Raw genomic sequence first — 13,658 nt, 5'->3', positions numbered from 1 at the left:
CACAATTACATAGGCTTAGTTATAGATTTAGACCCAAACTGAACAGTATCCTCATTAATGTTGGCAGTGACAGGTTTAGATGGACAATAGAGTAGTGTGTCAGCTTCCTAGCCAGTAGTTCATTGGTTTGTTCCCAAAAGCAGACACCATCTTCATATAGCTTTTCATATAGCACTCTCTGCACTAGCAATGCAACTCCGCCCCCTCTGGCGCCAAAAACTACGCATGGGGGGAGCAAGTGGGGTGGCATCAACTTGGCCAGGACCCCAGAGGCAGCACTGTCCTTGCCTACATTTCACCTCTTTTGTTTTTGTACAGTGGAAAATGGCCATGGTATGAGGGCCCACTGACACCTGGACCTACTGGGATACCAGGGAAACTCCCAGTGTCAGCCTGATACTAAACCCAAATTCATGCTAAACAACATAAGAAAAAGTATGGCAGTGGAAAAAAAAGCATGGTGATAATAATTTGAATAAGAAGGAAAAGAATATAAAAACAGAACAACTTGGGACTTACCACAAAGTGAAATTTATCCATACATTCTCAACACAAACATGCTAATGTCTCATTTTTATCATGATAGAGCCATTGAGAATCTGCTGTGCACAAAAATGTATAACCCGATTTATTTAGAGATACATAAACAAATTCAAGATTCATCTGAACCCCATCACTTTAAGATTTTTTCATACAGTCCAACAATGGCAGAGAAAAGTGAATGTCAGGCTTCTCCATGTAAGACTCTACAAAGGTTTTTATGGGTGGAGAGAAGATGTTTCTATCATTATAAGGGTGGAGAGAAGTTTGCTAATTCATGTCTGCTCCATGTTCATGCTTTAGTGGGTTTATTAGTGCAGGATAGTTCTGTAGCTGGGCAAGTACCAAGGACAAACTGGATTCAGGTACTCAGGTAGAGGTTACTAAAATGTTAAGTAATCATAGCCATGTAGAAAAAAACTTACTCATTTCTTGGGAAACCCACTCCTTAAGTCAATGCATGAATAGCAAGACTGGTGAATAAAACAACCTTTCTGGTTGATGATGTCACAGATTCTAGGTATGCAACACATACAGCCACAGGCTATACATAATGAGCTGTTTATTGGTCCATGTATATGGCCAAAACTAACCATCAACCTTTCTCTTGACATTAAAATTTTCCAAAGAGCTCCACTGTGAATAATAGGGCAGAAGAAGCCAGTGACTCACCACAAATAGAAGAGATGTGGATAACTAGTTACTATGAGTCTCTCTTCCTGGAGTTCCTCTAAGGCAGCACATACACATACCTTCATATTTTTGGAGATAATATTAATTACAAACTGTATGAGGGTTCTCTCTGCTAACAGTACTCATTAATCTGTCCAGTGGCAGAGGCAAGGGAATTAACCTGACAGTATTCTGCCATGACAGCTCCTGGAATTAAGAATAATAGTAGGTAGGGTACCTATTTATTATCTCCTGGCCTGAAAACTCCTGGGAGAACTCCTGGTGGGCTGTATGTTACAACACTTTGTGACTTGCACATTATTCATTTCAACTGATAAAAAACTTGGCATAAGGTTCCCTGGTTTATAATCCAGACTATAACAGGCATTATGTAACAGATGGGCATTCATTACACCATGTGCTCAGGAGGCAAAATATGTCTTCCATTTGTACTTCCATATGGTAAGATAATGGGTGAATCAGCTGGTTGATGCGAACAGGGAAAAGCAGAAATTTTGAACTCTTATTTTTCATCAGTCTATACATCTGAGGAGCCAACTAATGAAGACTTCCGTTTTAATAGACCCAATTCTAGGAATATAACTACTGATGCATGGGTAATTTGGGAGGAAATTCAAAAGAGACTTGAACATGTAAAAGTAAACAAAGGTCCAGGACCGGATGTTATTCATCCCAGGGTATTAAATGAGCTGAGCACTGTGATTGCCAAGCCTCTTCACTTAATCTTTCAGGATTCATTGAGGTCTGCCATGGTGCCGAGAGACTGGCGAATTGCTAATGTGGTGCTGTTATTTAAAAAGGGATCCCGTTCTCAGCCTGAAAACTATAGGCCTGTTAGTCTGACATCAGTGGTAGGAAAGCTTTTGGAAGGGGATAGGGTACTTGAATACATTGCAAATCACAATACTATAAGTTTGTGCCAGCATGGTTTTATGCATAATGGATTTTGCCAGACTAATTTAATTGCCTTTATGAGGAGGTGAGCAGGAACCTCGATGCAGGAATGGCAGTGGATTTTGCTACAGCGTTTGATACAGTGCCTCACAGAAAGTTAATGATAAATCTGAGGAATATTGGCCTAGAACATAATATTCTGGCTGAAGGATAGATTACAAAGAGTGGTGATAAATGGAACATTTTCTAATTGGACCAGTGTGGTTAGTGGAGTACCGCAGGGGTCAGTCCTTGGTCCTTTACTTTTTAACTTGTTTATTAATGACCTGGAGGTGGGTATAGAAATGACTATTTGTATTTATGCTGACGATACTAAATTGTGCAAAACTATAAGTTCCATGCAGGATGCTGCCACTTTGCAGAGCAATTTGATAAAATTGGAAAACTGGGCAGCAAAATGGAAAATGAAGTTCAGTGTTGACAAGTGCAAAGTTATGCACTTTGGTAGAAATAATATAAACAGGAGTTATATACTAAATGGGAGTGTGTTGGGGGTATCCTTAACAAGTTGTCTAATTCCAGGCAATGCCATTCTGTGACTATGGCACACACAGCCAGCATAGGGCAGGCAGAGTATGGCACACACAAGCAGCATAGGACAGGCAGAGTACTGCATGTGTGTCCCATACTCTGCCTGCCCTTCCCTGCCTGTGTGTGCCATGCCTACCCTATGCTGCCTGTGTGTGCCATACTCTGCCTGCCCTATGCTGCCTGTGTGTGCTATACACACAAGCAGCATAGGGCAGGCAATACATACAGTGGCACAGTGCTCTGAGCTGTCTGAGGTGTGAACAAGGGAACAATGTGGGGCTTACAGTTTGAGCCTGAGGTATTAACAATGCAGGCATTAAAAGGTGTGAACAGTACAGGGAATTACATGTAAAAACAATATAGGGGATTACAGGCTGAATCTGAGGTGTAAACAATGAAGGGGGGGCAGTTAATCCAAGTACTGATACCATTTACATTTATACAAAGGTAAGCAGAAACAACAACCAGGCAGGGCCACACAGAGGGGGTCAGCCAGTTGGACAGCACTGAACTATAGCAAAAAAGTTGTGCTTTCCACTAAATTTTAAACCATTCAGCAGGGGTGCAATGAAGCTGTGACCACAAAATTCAAATAGACAGCAACAAGAGATCCTCTGCACTCACCCATTATCAATTTATATATAGGACATTAAGACATTCTGTGAATTAGCTACCAAGCAATGCCCTTCCCTTTAAGCAAAACAGGGATGGTTTGTCCATATATTGCAATATACTTCAAGCTGGCCAACTATGTCAAAGTCATCCCCAGTCTGGCCAGTCCTACACTCACTTTTATCTGATTCATTAAGAATTCTACTGTTTCAATATGCATTTAACAAAGTGACTGAGTTTTACCTGCAACTTACCTGCTTTCAAGGTTAAAACCCCCAAATGCAAGCATCACTGGCTCCACTGGGATCACCTGACTGTAGCTGGGAAGGGTGGGAGCTAGACTAAGGTACTGTTCCAAATAATATTATTGCATTAAAATCATGAACAGGTTTCTTACTTTTTATTGATGTATATTGCAAAGTTTCAAGAAATTATGTTTATTTTGCAAAAAAAGCTCAAGTTGTGTTTTGGTGGCATTCCCCTTTAGTTTGGGGCACTGGGCAAATGTGTTAAGATACAGTGCCTTGAACACTTGCACCACTTTCCTGAATATCTTTTTCTGAATATAAAGATCTGCACAATTTCTTTATTGTCCCTGCATTTTTTCACTGCAGAGCTATCATGCAACTATTACCCACAGCTCAAGTTTTTATATCTGCTGAAAGAAGGGGCCTCTGTTTGTTCAGAGCCTTGTAATGAGCCTGTTTCCACTTACCACTTTAAAGTATAATATTCCTATTTTCTACTACAAGGTAATTTCTGTATTTATTGGTTTGTAATCCTGGCTGTGATCCAAGACTTACTTAACTACATGCATAATACATTTTACATTACTTTCCCCTAGGGCTGCCCATCAGGAGTCTGCGATAATTGGCCATGGGTTGTCATGGATTCCACTCTCCCTACTGTTATCTAACCCCTGAAATATACGGACTATCATGTAAACAAGCCACTGCATTTAATTTCAAGGAAAGTGGAATGCAGTAAGTTAAAATTAATTTAACTTTCACTACATCATGAAGATTTATCAAATAAATCTATGACAATTCTCATAAATATTTAAAATCCACCTAATATTTGTTATTAATGGCAATGTTTTGTATTGTAATTTATGTAAATTACCTGAAATATTTTTATCTGATAGTATTTACAGACAGGTAACCACTAGCCTAGGAACAGATTACACAGGCAGATAACCACTGGTCTAGAACAGGCTACCAGACAGATAACCTCCAGCCTAGGAACAGGCTATAAGACAAGTAACCTCTGGCCTAGGAACAGGCTACAAGACAAGTAACTTTTGGCCTAGGAACAGCCTACTTTTGGTATGATGCAATAGGTGATATTATATGACAGTTTTCAAATACTTTATCTTTTATTTTCTGTGTATTTATAGTTATTTAACTTTTTGCTCTATGTTTTAAAAAGTCAAGTAAATATGGCAACCCTGTTGCTAGGATACCATTTACCTTTGCAAGTGGGTGGTTTGCAAGACAAGACAAACTAGAAAATACACAGAAGAGGGACTGAACAAATAGACAAGATATCAATTATGCTATCTGGGTTCAGGCTGGAAAGAGCCAGAACAGAAAGGCAAGTTGGTAGCACACAATAGTAAGTGGTTGGTATATAGTAGCAAAGAAGCACCCTTAGGCAGCTCTGCTACTCTATCAGCACCACCAAAAAGCCAAAACATGAAAAAAAGGTCCTGCAACCACTACCAACAATATGTAAGAGAACTTGTAAATATTGCACTGTGAAAGGATGTTTGCCCACAGGAAACCCTGCAGCAGGGTCCCTTTAGAAGGGAAACAAAGAAGTGTTATTATTGTTATTTTGCTCAAGAAAGAGATCAGAAGCCTCAGATGCCCTTTGTCATCTCCTTCTGAAGGGTTATCTATTTGACTTGTCTTGTATAGTTACAGGTACTAACCAGCAGGTGGCACTGTTGTTACAATATTCATTATATTGGCAGTTAATAAAAACCTAAACTGCTCTGAAACTGAAAGAATGTAAATTGCAAAAGTGCTTAGAAAAGCACCCTGAGCAATTTTAATTTCAAATTAAGATTTACTTATTCTTAATTGGGAGTAGCTATTGTGACAATTGGGGACTTATTAGGCCCTAAGTGTGCATGGAACAGCAGCTGGTATATAGGATATTCAGTATTCTCCTTAGTAATCATTGGGTTAATTTTGGGGGATTCACAGGTGTTACTGATTTGGGTGGGTCTGTAGTTAATCAATGTTGCAGGTGTGTGAGTTTGTAGGCTTTTAGGTGATAGGCTGGGTATAAAAGGGGGAGAGGGAACAGGTTACTTACCTTTCTTCATAGGAAACAGCTCAAGGCGTTCCTTTCACCCGCCCGCCCTATATAAAAAAAAAATATATATATATATATATTGTGGAGAAAAAGATGTATTTGTGTATTTGTGGGGTTTTTGTTATCAAAAGGAATGTGATTATTAAATGAAATTTTATGCACTATAATTGATTTCAATAAGTTATGCGGCTTGTGAAGGTGAACAAGCTGGCTAGGTTCCTGGTGGCTGTGCATTTAATACTTAATAAAAAGCTGCGGCCTTTCTCCACTTCATCATAGTGTCATGTGTGTTTCTTTCTGTTTATTTAATAAAAATCCAGCTTGCGCGTGCCATGTGTACAGGTTAAGTAAGGGTAGTTTCTGACCTATACTACTTTGTAAACACTCCCATGATCCAGTACATAAGGCTTGTAGGATTTAAGTTGGGTTTTCCTCTGTGGGGCAGATATCTGTGAGTTAAGATAATAGTGCTGCAAGTGCAAGTTCACCCATATTCTTAAGGTCCCCATACACGGGCCGATTATAGCTGGCGATATCGGTCCCTTGGACCGATTCGGCAGCTAATCGGCCCGTGTATGGGTAGAACCGAGCGGCCTGGCCGACCGGAATGAAACACAGTTTCCCACAATTTTTGGACTGTGTATGGGCTCTAAATTATCATCCTGATTGTTTAGTCGATTGGACAGGTTAGAAAATTTCGGTTGGATAACAAAAAAATCCGTGTATGTATTTTGTATCTGACGATATTCTTATCTTACCTTCAATGCATTTCTGGGACCTCACTTTTGTACGATTTTCGTCTGCCAATTATTTTATATTCAGAACATCCTCCATTTTGACTTTATCCTACAATTTCAATCTGAATGTTAGTTTTAAGGTGGCCATACACGAGCAGATCCGCTCGCTTGGCGATGTCGCCAAGCGAGCGGATCTTCCCCCGATATCCCCACCTACGGGTGGGCGATATCGGGGACCATTTAGGTAAAAAAAATAATAATCCGATCGTTTGGCCCTGGGGCCAGACGATCGGATTATGTGGGCGGCAATGGGGCAGTCGGATCGGGGACCGCATCAACGAGCCGATGCGGTCCCCGATCCGACCAGATTTTCTAACCTGGCCGATCGAGATCTGGCCAATTTCAGGCCAGATATCGGTCGGCCAGGCCGATCTGCTCTCCCCATACACGGGCCGATTAGCTGCCGAATCGGTCCAAGGGACCTTTAGATCATTGCATTTTAAGAACAGATAACGGGTCTGATAATGCTATTAATTCTTTAAAAATCTTGGGGCCAATATACATTGGCAAGTTTAGATGGATAGATAGAAAAAAACTTTTGTAGATAAATCATGTTTATTATGTTTACCTAAACATAGAGAGTAAATGTGTCCACAAAGTAGTGGCCAAGGGTCTAGTGGTAAATTGCTGAGTTATCCTTATTAATTGTTAAACCTGCATATTTGCCATATTCAATAATTTTACATTTTTGTATATGCTTTAAACCTAATTTTCCCTAAGGATTGGGGCAAATTTCCTTGGGGAACCAGTAACTTATACTGTAGTTATGCATCTGGGCAGCAGAGTAGCAACCATATTGTCACTTCTGGCATTGCACTTTTGTCAGTTGCAATAGGTTTCTTAATAGTGAGTGTTACTAGGAAATTCTAGGAATAAATCAGCGTTTCAGCTTTTATTTAATCCTGGGCTTTGCCCCACACAAGAAATTCATGTCCATTTGCTTTTCTATTTAATGGAGATAAAGAAATCATGTATGTGTCTAACCATTTTGTGAATCCAGCCCTAGGAACATATGGTAAGGCCATGAATACAAATATGGGCATGTTTTATTTCCCATAGAAAACAGGGCCCAGCATTTCCATCTCTTTACATTGTTTGCACATAATACTTACTCATTATTCTGCGATGGTGCCAGATTGGGATTGTTCTGTTTCCTGCCAACTGAGAGCTGCAATGAGGTTATACAAAATGAGCAGTCATTAGAAAAACACTGGATACAAGCAATGGTGCTTCATTTTTGGACTAATATTCACCATAAGGCAGTACATTTATTTCCTAGACTTTACTGATTTATAGAATTTCCCTAGTCTGCTAAGATGTCTAATACATGTGTAATTGCAGTCTGTCTGCAGAACATACAGGCTCTAAATAATGTGTAGCCTATGGGGCCAAAATGTCCATTGCTCTTCCTGTTTAGATGAGCTGTTCCTCATCTGTGAGAAACAAAATCTTCTCTTGCTGCAAAATTACATCAGTTGTCCCTTCCCTATCTCTCCCATATCTTATGCTAGAGTGGGGTAATTACTTTCAGAAAAGAGCAAAGAGAAATATCAGTCCCCATAGATTGCTCAATTTAGATCTTAACTATTCCTGAGAGATCTCTAATTTAAAATGTCTCCAATTACTTTCTGGCAGCTGCTAGATGCACAACTTCAATTAAACAGAGAGACAACGAAATTCCCACAAATTCCAACTTCAAAGAGAAACAAAAGTAAATTGTACACAGTGAAATTTTTGCTACTATTAAAGGAACAGTAACATTTAAAAAAAAGTTTTCTTTTTTACATTTAAAGTCTTTATCTGTTTATCCAGCATCTACACATAAACAATTTCTTGGCAACAAATGTCCTTTTCTATGAGAATATAAAGTATTAACACTATTAATAACACTAACATAACACTATTAATACTATATTTTTTTAAATTAATAAATAAATGTATTAATTTATTTGTTTTGGTGTTACCGTTTCTTACCGTTGTTTGTTTCCAATCGCAGAAATGAAAGAAAATCATTTAGATTTTTATACATTCTTAATATTTAAAATGCAATTAATAAAACATCAATTAATAAAAATATGAAAATAAATATTCCAAATTTCAAAGTGCTTAATAATGGCAAAAAAATAGGAAAATACTGATTTTTTTTTTAAATGAAAACAGTAGGCAGAGTGTAATTTTAAAACAAGTCCTATTTGTTGTGTTCATTTTTTAGCAAATGTGTTTTGAATGTATACTGTCCTTTTAAAGCAGAGGTCCCCAACCTTTCTTACTTTTGAGCCACAGTCAAATGTAAAAAAAACAACAATAGCATCATAAACAGGGCCGCCGCTCCCTATAAGCAGAGTACTCAGTCTGCATAGGGCACCAACTCCCAGGGGGGCACCATCCCAGCTGCTCCAAAAAAAAACATTTTTATATATTATAACATACCCCCCAACACTGTCCTGCCGGTTTTTATAGTGCATCCCGCTGTCCCGGATAGTTAAATCAATCTATGGGGGCTATTGGGGGCACTGTCTGTGGGGCCCCTATAGTAGGTGTTTTTTTTTAGTATTTTATTTTTACTTCCGTAATATTTGGGGGAGGGGGCACAAAAGTAAATTTCTGCTTAGGGCACCCATTTGGCCAGTAGCGGCCCTGATCATAAATGTTAATGGAGATGCCAAATAAGGGCTAAGATTGGCTATTAGGCAGCCTCTATGCACACTATCAGCTTACAGGAGGCTTTATTTGGTAGTAAATCTTGTTTTATTGTGTTGGGTTGAAAACCCCAACATACTGTCCTTCGACTTTGGCTTATTCTTCTGCTTCTTCTTCTTTTTAGCGCCCCCCATTTTCTAAACGCTACTCCTCCTACAGTTTTAGGGGAACAACACCCAAACTCTACACACTTCTTCGCCCTATAGTGGAGCAGGTTGCTTGTGCTTTTCTAAGCGATCCCGCCCCCCGTCTTTTTGTGGCGCCGCTCCGAACCCCCCAATTTTCCCATTGACTTTGACAGGGAAGATTTTCAAACTGCTGCCACGCTTACAGCTTTGAAGCTACACTCAACAAACCTGAATAACATAATCATGGGGTCACCCCGAATGAAACAGCGACTTTGTTGGATGACCCCAAAGTGGGAGGGGCCAACAACAGCCAATAAAATTTTATCCATTGACTTTAATGGGGAAATTGAAACTGCTTTGAGGCTACACTCCCCAAACTTGAATCACATAGTCATGGGGTCAGTCTGAATGAAAATATGATGCTTGTTGGATGCCCAAAAGTGGGCGGAGCTGTGAACAGCCAATCAGGTTTTATCTATTGCCATTCTCACAGTAACAACACCAGGGTCCCCAAACTTTGCAGAGTTAGGCACCAGGTAACTGCGGTTCAAGGTTAGAAAAAGTGGGCGGAGCTACCAACAGCCAATCAAATTTTACCTATTGACTTTCAATGGGGAAATTCAACCTGCTGCTATTCTCACAGTTTCAACCCCAGGGTCCCCAAACTTTTCACAGTTGGTCACTAGGGGACTGCAGTTTTAGTTTTGAAAAAGTGGACGGAGTCACCAACAGCCAATCAGATTTCACCTATTGAATTTTATTTATTTTGATGCCAGGGTTCACAAACTTTGCACAGTCAGTCACTGGGTGACTAAGTTACAAGTTTAAAAAAGTGGGTGGGGCCAACAACAACCAGATTTCACCTATAGACTTCATATGTTTAAATTTAAACTGCTGCCATTCATTAAATATTAATACTAAGGTCCCCAAACTTTGCAGAGCTAGTCACCAGGTAACTGCGGTTCGGAGTTAGAAGTGGGTGGAGCCACCAACAGCCAATCAGATTTTAAATATTGATTTTCAATGGGGAAATTCAACCTGCTGCCATTCTTACAGTATTAGCACCAGGGTCCTAGGGGACTGCATTTTTAGGTTTTAAAAAGTGGGTGGAGCCACCAACAGCCAATCAGACTTGACCTATTGATTTTTTTTTTTTGTTTAAATTTAAAATTCTGCCTTTCTCACACTAGTTATGTCAGGGTTCCCAAACGTTACACAACCAGTCACTGGCTGACTACAAATTCAGGGTTAGAACAACTGGGCGGAGCAAATCCATTTCCACCCATTAAATTTCATTGGTTTATATTTAAACTGATGCCATTATTTAAGTATTAATTCCAGGGTTGTTAAACTTTCCAAAGTTAGTCACTGGGTATTTGCCATTCAAAGTTAGAAAAAAGTGGGTGGAGCCACCTACAGCCAATCACATTTCACCTATTTTAAGTGTAAAATGCTGTCAGTCCCACAATTTTTATGCAAAGTGTTTTTTGAAAAGCTGGTCACTGGGGGACTGCAGTTCAAAAATAGAAAAAGTGGGTTGGGCCACTAACAGCCAATCAGATTTCATTCTTTGAATTTTATTGGTTTAAATTTAAAATGCTGTCATTCTCACACTATTTATGCCAGGGTGTCCACTGTTTGTCACTGGGTGACTTGACTCAAGGTTAGAAAAAGGGGGCGGAACCACCAACCACCAATCACAATTTACCTATTGACTTTTATTGGTTTAAATTTAAACTGCTGCCGTTCTTTAACTATTAATCCTAGGGTCCCTAAACTTTGCCACCGCCAATCAGATGTCACTTGTTGACTTTCAGTGGGGAAATTTAAATTGCTGCCATTCAGACACTATTAAAAACAGGGTCCCCAAAATTTGCACAGTGGTTTTTACTATATAACTGTGGTCCAAGGTTAGAAAAAGTGTTTTCAGATCAGATTTCAACCCAGCATGAAGTTTGTTCTCAAACTTCCCTTTCTAGTTCAACCTAATCTTGCCACCAAGTCTGGAATTCAAAAATAATTACCTGGTTTGGGGGCACTGGGAGCAACATCCAAGGGGTCGGTGAGCATTATGTTGCTCACGAGTAACTGGTTGGGGATCACTGCTTTAAAGCATACCAGGCCCTACCATCAAGAGTCTTTCAAAAGCTTTTTCCATTCTTATTTGCCTTATGCAAATATTAACATACATATTTATATTCCTCTCCTTTCTAACTCTTCTAAAGGTGCGTCCTAGCCTTGGCTGTGCAATAGTTCATATTCCTCATCTCCTCTAACCCCCTTTAGCCAGCTTCCACATGTAAAAACCAAAAGGGCTTAAGGCAATGGGCTACTGTTGGGGGGAGCATGGTTTTAGATCATTTGGCTGGATGTTATTAAACCATATTGGTACCTTAAAATAAACCATTTGAAATAAGGTTGATGTGAAGCACCAAAAACCATCACTGCCATCTCTTACTGCTATAGTTGTAATGGTTACAATTATAGCAGTAACATAATCCTCAGAGGATTTCATAGACAACCTTATACTAGCAGTATGGTACTGCTAATACAAGTTTGTCTAAAATATTCTCTGAGGATTTTGTTAAAATGTTGAGCTCTTTTTAATTGATTAGTTTGCTAACCTGAGCTTGGAGATAAGATGGATGGCCTGAATAACAGGTTATCCATCTTATCACTGCTTAGAAGATTACCCCCCTTGGGGACACACTGCTCACAGTTCAAGCAGCCTTTTTATCATTTCTGGATTGTAACATCCTTTTTAGCCTTAAAGGGCACCTAACACGCTAAAATTGCTTCAACCACCAGAGGTGCAAATGCAAGCATATGTGCAGGAAACAATGGACACAGTTTCAAGCATGTATTTTGGTGTATTATCAGTAAATTTGTTCAGGCATGGCTATCCCAGATACTGGGATCTGAATGTGGTTGTGCAATAAATCTGTTGGCCTATCTTTCAAAAGCTTTATAGATGTTTTTATATAGCAACACTTTAAATGTCCAGGGTACATTGACAACACTGAGGGGCCCGTTTCCATTTATCAAAACATTCTTGTTTGTCAAAGCTGATAGAGTATCCAAATGTGCTTGACTGCTTTTAGCAGTTCAACATGTTCATTTTATATGGGGTATTAGTGCTCAAGCATGAGCAGGTCAGCAGCAGCAGGCACGAGCACTAATACCCATTAAAATAATAAATCTCCTGTACAAATTGCATGTGCAGATTAATAACGCCATACTAGAACAAACTGATCCAGTGCAGAAAATAATAAACTGTTACATTGAAAAGGATTGGTATTATTTTACATGCATCGGTACTGCTTGCAGAAAAGAATAAGGCTGATGGTAAATTAGGCTCTTCATGTATTTAAACAGTAACCCATTAACAATGGATTTTTCCTGAGTGCCCTGGGCACTGCTAAGTAATTTAAGCAAGGTGGCTTGAGTAGCTACTACCTAACTGGTTCAGCCAAATGAAATTGTGTCTGCACTGCCAAAGGAAAGTATAATTGCTCACAGGAGAATATTAAGCAAGACCTAGCGTTATAAGAGGTACATCAGCTGAATGACAAGCACTTACCACTTAGCACAGGTTGTTAATAACACATTTGCCTTATGTATTTTCTGTTCTTTGTGGCATGGCAACTTTAAAATGTATTAATAAACAATTTCCAATACATAAAAAATAATGTAAAAAATGGAAATTTGAGATGCTAGCACTCATTTGACCTGTTCCATTTCAGGGTCTTTGGGACTTGAAGCAGAAATGTATACTCCATGGCACCACTACAATGAAACTTTCATGCTGGCACTGTAGATTCTATGCTAGGTGGCATAGAAAGGGTTTGTTCAGAAAACATTTGCTTGGCTGTATGATACAATCATGTGTTAGGGCCACTCAGTACCACCTCCTTTGATGATGCACCCAGTGGTGCAAAACGTGTCAGGGGGAAGTGGCTACTGTGAGGGGGGAAGTCACTGCCTTGTGGTATGTTAAATCTGAAGGGTTTATAAGTTGTTTTTATATGATTTGCTGTGAAGTTGTGCACTAACTTACACTTTAAAGGAACAATAACACCAAAAAATGAAAGAGTAAATTAAATATAATGTACTGTTGCCCTGCACTGGTAAAAGTTGTGTTTTTGCTACAGTAACTCTACTATAGTTTATATAATAAGCTGCTGTGTAGCCCCGGGGGCAGCCATTCAAGCTGGAAAAAAGGAGAAAAGGCACAGGTTACATAGCAGATAACAGATAAGCTCTGTAGAATACAATAGTGTTTTATCTGTTATCTGCTAAGTGCCTGTGCCTTTTCTCCTTATCAATTTATTTGATATATTGCTATTTGCTGCAGGACCCAGTGCAAGAAACATATGTTTAG

This window comes from Xenopus tropicalis, chromosome 1 (genome assembly GCF_000004195.4).
Source record: "Xenopus tropicalis strain Nigerian chromosome 1, UCB_Xtro_10.0, whole genome shotgun sequence".
Lineage (NCBI taxonomy): Eukaryota > Metazoa > Chordata > Amphibia > Anura > Pipidae > Xenopus > Xenopus tropicalis.
The sequence above is the reverse complement of the archived record's forward strand: the minus strand, read 5'-3'. Positions refer to the sequence as shown.